Source organism: Pinus tabuliformis, chromosome 8 (genome assembly GCF_031772625.1).
Source record: "Pinus tabuliformis cultivar Carrire ecotype Pingquan chromosome 8, CPIR1, whole genome shotgun sequence".
Classification (NCBI taxonomy): domain Eukaryota; kingdom Viridiplantae; phylum Streptophyta; class Pinopsida; order Pinales; family Pinaceae; genus Pinus; species Pinus tabuliformis.
In genome coordinates this window covers 1,358,849,907-1,358,857,250 of record NC_142294.1, presented here as the reverse complement: position 1 = coordinate 1,358,857,250, position 7,344 = coordinate 1,358,849,907, and positions in this window count along the sequence as shown.

Here is a 7,344-nt window from a genome sequence, read left to right as displayed (position 1 = left end):
GGAAAGCAAGCAAGCAAAGGAAGGACAAGGAAAGCAAAGGAAAGCAAGGATCAAGCAAGGAAAAGTTGGATCAAGCAGCTTCAATAGGAATACTTGCAGGTAACAAGTTGCATGTATGATTTCCTAGCTAGTTTTGACATGCATGGTATGTGCATGTTGGTATTTGGTTCTTTTGCTATCATTGGCATGGATTTTGTTGGGTTTTGATAGTGGATTTTAGCCTAGCCTTGCCATTTTTGGATAGCCATGGTGTGATGGGACTTTTCTCAATTTGAGCTTTGGATTTCCGAAAGATTTTGGATCCGGGTGAGGTGGTCTTAGGAAAATTTCCAAAGGCCTAGGAATCCCTTGACTGGTAATGGTGGGATACATGGTAAAGCCTAAGGGTGGAGATGGGAAAATTCCTCAAGGTATTGGAGAAGAAATTTAAAGGCATCCAAGCTCGATTTGGTTTTGTGATCTCAGGGATGGTTTAGATGAGATCACGAGATGGTGAGGGTGGAGGTGGTTTAACCTCTAGATTCCCTTGGTTGTTTATGGATTGGTTTATCCCATGATATCCAACATTCATGGTTGGAATATCGCACGCGGTTGATTGGCTGAAAGAAAGATTTGGTTCAGCCAATCTATGGTTGGGTGGTTCGTGGAAGTCTCGAACCTAGTTTTCTTTTTCCTATATTTAATAAAAGATAAGTTTCTCTTGCTTTGATGAGTAAATGTACTTGTTATTATGTGGCTTTAATGGTTTTTCTCTCATTGCTATTTATTTGGTTATATGACAGTTCTTAGTCATGGCTCTTTTCATGTTTTTGCTTGTAACTGAATAAATAATGGATGCAAGACCTAATTTATGTTATGAAAACTAATGTGAGAAGGTAGAGACCCTTATTGTTAAACCTCAGATAAACTTTCAGTCCCTTATGTTCAAACTTGCATTCATGACCTGCAGGTTGCATATCTACGAAGTGTTTGACAAAATTTCAGTCCCGGTTGGGGATGGTCAGGTTAAGTCCTAGTTCTATCTTTTGGTTTACAAGCATTATATTCACATCTTTTATGAGTTATGGAAGTTTTATAGTTTTATGGGCAGAGGCTAAGCCCCAATCCTGGAAAATAACCTTAATTATCGTAGTCGTTGGCACAACACTAGTAGAAAAAGGCCATAGTTGCACTGTTGTACGCCTATGGGAGTGACTGAGAACCCATAGTCATATGGAAACCTTGGAAAGGGAGCGAATTGGACTCTAGGTCAGGGAAAAAATGAGTCGTCTCAGGGTTTGGACACTTGGAGGGGTTGGGTTACTCCTGGAGGTCCTATGGCACCTGAGGGAAGGTAGTAAGGTCTTCTTGTGTCGACTCTATTTCCTTAAGGTCATCTAGGAGGTTGAGCCATATCATAGTAGCCCTTCAACTCATGTTTACCCTGGGTAAGTCGGTGAAAGTGGATATATGTGAGAGGAGGCGGTTACAGATGCTCTCATCTAGCTGTACTAGAACACTTCCAAGCAGCGGATGGCGTTCCTACAGGAGAAGCTAAGGAGCATTAGGATGATGAAGGGAGAATGCATATAATCCTTCCTCACCAGGATTCAAGAGGTCCAAGATCAGCTAACAACTGTTAGGGAGGCACCTCAGCCAACATATATTGTATGGTTGGCACTAAACAATGTCTTAGAGGAGTGGGAAGTGTTTGTCCAAAGTATCTTGGGTAGATACACATTGCCTAGATGGTGTAACAACCCCTCCCAGGTCTACCACAAGTAACCATACCAACCGGGGTAAACATGAGGAGAGATGCAACTACAATCAGATTCAACCTCTTATGTACCCTTAAGGAAGTGGAATCGACGAAACATCACATATAATCATCTAACATCATCAACAGAACCCTCAGGAGACAAGTCATCCACTCAGACAACCTATCCATGGGTCCCACTGTTGTTCTGCAGCACTTAGGTCATAGTCGCTCTCATTCTATGGGCAAGGGAGTGACCAAAAACCCAAAGTCGCTATCACAGACCTGCATGCTAGTGACTGTGGACCAAAATTGCTAGTTTTGTGCGAGCGACTCTAGGATTTAAGCCACTTTTCTAGCCCAGAATCTTGGCCTCTGCCTAGAACTTGTTGTAACTTCTAGATTTCATTAAAAACATAATAACAATATTGATCAATAAAAAATCACCCTTAGGACTAGGCTTGGTCATCCCCAACTGGGACTAACATTCTGTTAAACACTTGGCATCAATGCAAACTACAGGTCTAGGATACAAGATAGAGCATAAAAGACTGAAACAACTTATGAAAAATAACCATAAGGATCACCTCCTTCTCCATTGAACTACTACATCATAAACTAGGTCTTGCATCCATCCATTTAACAGTTATAAGTAAATACATGAAATAACCATGACATGAACTAATCATTCAACCATGCTTATAACCAGCATACAAAAATATAAATATTAGAGATGTGACAACCATTAAATCCACATATAAATTAGTGCAAAATTAAGAGAACTTAGCTTTTATTTATCATAGTAAAATCCGACCAGGTGCGGGTCTTCCACATGCCACTCAACCATAGACATGGCTGAACCAAATCTCTCTTTCATCCAGTCACCCCTGTGCCATATTCCAAGCATGAATGTGGGATCTCATAGAACAACCAATCCAAGAACAACCAAGGGAATCCAGAGGTTAAACCACCTCCACCCTCATCAAACCATGATCACACCAAAACTGGTTATCCGATCACAACTGAACAGAACTTGGAATGCCATATGTAATCTATCACTATCCTTGAGGAGTTTTCCATATCATTCTCTCTCAAGCTTTGCCGAAATCCAAACTTGGATCACTAGGCCCTAAACTGAGACTGCTTCATTAGGCTTTACCGTGTATCCCACCAAAACTGATCAAGGGATTCCAAGGCATTTCGGAATGAACCTTGAGACCACCTCTACCTCGAATTCTGAAATGCATCCGACAAACCAAAGCTCAAAAACTAAAATAAACATCCCAACATAGCATGGCATCCAGAAAAAGGCTAGGCTAGGTTGAAATGCACTGTAATAACTTGGAAAAACCATGCCATCGACAACAAGAGAACCATACACCAACATGCATGTCCAAACTAGCTAGGAAATCACACATGTAAAAGGTTACTTGCAAGTATTCCTACTGAAGTTGCTTGATGTTGCTTTCCTTTCCTCGTTCCTTTCTTGCCTTCCTTTCCTTTGCTTGCCTTTCCTTTCCTTGCTCCAAACTAGAGTGCTCCAAGAAAACTCTAAGTGACCAAGATAGAGAGAGAGAGAGAGAGAGAGAGAGAGAGAGCTCTAAATTTGAACTGACAAAAGGTTACCAATTAATCCTCAGAAGCCTTTTTATTAATGATGCCTCTATTTTCTTCATTTTCCATTATTTTCCTTCAATGTCCTCCTCACATGCAACTTGTGATCTTTCACCTTACTTCTCTCCTAATTTCCTTTATTTTCATAAATAAATGTGCCAAAATGCCTTTTTTCCTTTTAATTCCTTTGCCTTAGCCTTTTCCAATTTTCCTTAGCCAAAACACACATCCAGTAATGTCCACTAGGATATCTTTGCCCAACATTTAGCTTAGAATACATGTCCCTTAACTATGGTCTTATTTTGCCTTTATTAACTTTTATTACATGAACTTTTCACGAGGGTTGTTACAGAATCCTCCCCCTTGGGGAACACCGTCCTTAGTGTTAAACCACATCAAGACCTCAACAAAACCATTGAAAAGAAAACATACTGCCCATGGAGCTTTATAACTTAGCTCATTGTAGTATTTACAATGAAGGACTTGCTCAAAATCAAAATATCATGACAACATGACAAGATAATAACTATATTGCTGATAACTTTGCTCATGGCGGTATTTACATCCATATACATATACATATACAAATATCAAAACATCAATAAAACATATGCCAAATATAAACCAACATCAAACAAAAATTTATTTGCCTCAATCGACAAACAACCAAGGATATAGGGCCTGCATCTAATCCAACATCTCCCATGTAGCTTCTTCAGGCCCAAAGTGCTTCCACTGCACTTTAACTTGCTCTATGGCTCTGTTCCCCAGCATGAGATGTTTCCACTGCAATATGCACTGAGGCTCTGTATGGAACTCTCCTTCTTGCTCCACCTGCAATATAGACCAATCAATAACATGGTTAACATCCTTTATGTACTTCTTAAGCAATGAAATATGGAAAACATCATGGACTTTCACTTTTGGAGGAAGTGCAAGTCGATATGCCACTGGTTTAATCCTTTTGAGGATCTCAAAAGGCATGCAATACCATGGGACCAACTTGGCACATGAACCAATCCTCAAAGAACTTTTCTTGGGGTTGATGCACAAATACACATGCTCCCCAACTTGAAACTCTTTGAATACCCCGTGCTGATTTGCATAACTCTCTTGTCTAACTTGTGCTGCCTTTAGATTCTTCTTTATAACCTATATTTCCTATTCCATGTCTGTTAACATGTCTGGTCCAATAAGTACCCTGTTCACTAGATCACTCCAGCTAATGGGAGTGTTACAACTTTGTCCATACAATGCCTTGAAAGGACTCATCCTCAAGGAATCCTGATAACCATTATTGTATGCAAACTCCACCAATGGAAGATACTCCTCCCATTTCCTCTACTGGTGCATCACGTACATCCTCAACATATCTTCCAAGATACTATTGACCCTCTTTGCTTGACCATCTATCTGCGAATGATAAGTTGTACTGAAGTCCAACTCTGTACCCAATCTTGCAAATAGCTCCTTCCAAAACTTGGAAGTGAACTTTGCATCCCTGTCCGACACAATCTTCTTTAGAACACCATGTAGTCTTAGTATCTCTCTGATGAACAACTGTGCTACCTCGCTAGATGAATATGTAGTCTTCACTGGAATGAAGTGAGCTACCTTGCTCAACTTGTCAGCACGACCAAAATAGAATCATGTCGCCTCACTGTCCTTGGAATATTTGTGATGAAATCCATGGAAATGACCTCCCATTTCCATTCCAGAATCACAATAGGTTGTAGTAGACCACCTGAATGCTTACATTTCACCTTTACTTGCTAATAGTCTAAACATCTAGCCACAAACTCTACCACTTCCTTCTTCAGATTTGGCCAATAGTAAAACTTCTTCACCGCCATCAATGCCTTCTGATATCATGGATGATCCAAATATTGTTTCACATGAAACTCCCTCAAGATAAGCTTCTTGATCTCACTGTAATTCGGTACATAGATCCTATATCAAAACCTCACCAAGACATCTGCCATGAGACGATAGTATGCATCTTGATTGTTGGGTTGTGTTATATTCTTTCCATGACTAGCCCACCTAGTTAACCGGGGGGTAGAGGGGGGTAGAGCCCCCCCCCTTCGTTGTGCCGATTGCGCAGCGACGAGAATTTTTTTTTAGACCCTATATTAGGTGGGTCGAACCTACCTATGGTTTTGTACATGGTTTTGGGTGCGATGGTTTTCGGTCCATGGTATTGGAAGCTTCGACAAACACACACACACACACACACACACACACACACACACACACATATATATATATATATATATATGTATTGTAACATATGAAAGGAACATAATGAAAAATCAATCTGGCAGTCCCAATTTTTGGATCCAGGGGAAAATCTCTGTGTATATGTGTTTTATGTGTTATGCTTTCACATTGTTTATTTTTTGTGTTGTAGAATTTGTATGCAGGTAATTTCTATACGAATTTAAAACCTACATTTGGTATCAGAGCTATTTTGGCTTCAAAGGGAGGCCTTTGTTGTTGAGGGGTTTTTCTCGAGCTTGTAGTAGACCCTGTTTAGTGGGAGATCTGAAGGATCGATTCTGGTGGTGAAAGAATATGGCGAGCAGTGGAAAGATAGAGATCGAGAAATTTAATGGTCAGAGTTTTGAGTTGTGGAAACTCAAGATGGAGGATCTGTTGGTGGATAAATATCAGTGGATCACAGTAGATATGGGTACTAAACCATTGAGAGTGTCTGATGAAGAATGGAAGACGAAGAAGTTGGATCGGAAGGCAAAGATCACAATACAATTGTGTGTCTCAGATTCAGTATTGCTGAATGTATCAGGGGAAGCTACGACGAAGGCTTTGTGGGACAAGTTAGGGACTTTGTATCAATCTAAGTCTCTCGTGAATAAACTGTTCCTACGGAAAAAGCTGTATAACCTGAGGATGAAAGATGGAGACTCGGTGACAGAGCATTTGAACTCATTTAATAATGTGGAAAGTCAGTTATTATTTGTTGATATTAAAATTTCAGATGAAGATAAGTGCATCAGTTTCTTGTGTTCTCTACCAGATTCATGGGATAGTCTGGTTATTGCAATAGGTAGCAATGCAAATGCCTTGCAGTTTGATGAGATAGTCTCATCCTTGCTAACGGAGGAGATGGGATGGAAAAATATGGAGATCCAGAATGGTAATGCCTTGTCTGTACGAGGATAGTCCCAGAACATAAACAAAAATAAGTCATTGAGTGGGAGATCTAAATCTAGAGGGAGATCTAAATCTCCAGGAAAACCTGTAAAGGTGGTTTGCTAGAAATGTGGAAAGGAAGGGCACTACAAAAGGGACTGTAAATATAAAGCTCCTGATAAAGAAAAGGGATCTAATAACGCTCCTTCTGTAGATTCAGTGAAAACCATCTCATATGAAGGTGGGGATGTGTACTTGGCTTCTTGAAGTACACATGTAGTTCATGAGGCATGGTTGATTGACTTAGGTGCATCCTTTCACTTCACTCCCCATAGAGAGTGGTTCTGCGAGTCTGAGAAATATTATGGTGGTGATGTCTTCTTGGGGGATGATAGGAAGGCTAGAATCGTTGTTCTCGGAAAAGTAAAGTTGAAGTTGCAAGGTGGAAGGGTTAGAACACTTCCGAGTGTTTTGTATATTCCTACATTGGCTAGAAATCTGATTTCTGTAAGCATGCTGGATGATACAGGTGTAAGAACAATGTTCGAGAAAGATACCTGCAAGATGGTTTGGGGAGTACTGGTATTGATGCGAGGAGTTCGGATTGGAACTTTGTACAAGCTACACGGTAGCACTATTATTATGGGTGCAATAGTTCGGTGATTCCTGAAAGTGGAGCAGAAAATCTAGTGGTCTCTGGAGAAAATACCATGCTATGGCATCAAAGGCTTGGAAATATTGAAGAGAAGGGCCTTTGAATACTTCATGGTAAAGGTATGGTAGAAGGTATGACTAATAGCTCTCTGGATTTTGATTTCTATGAAAATTGTGTATATGGGAAG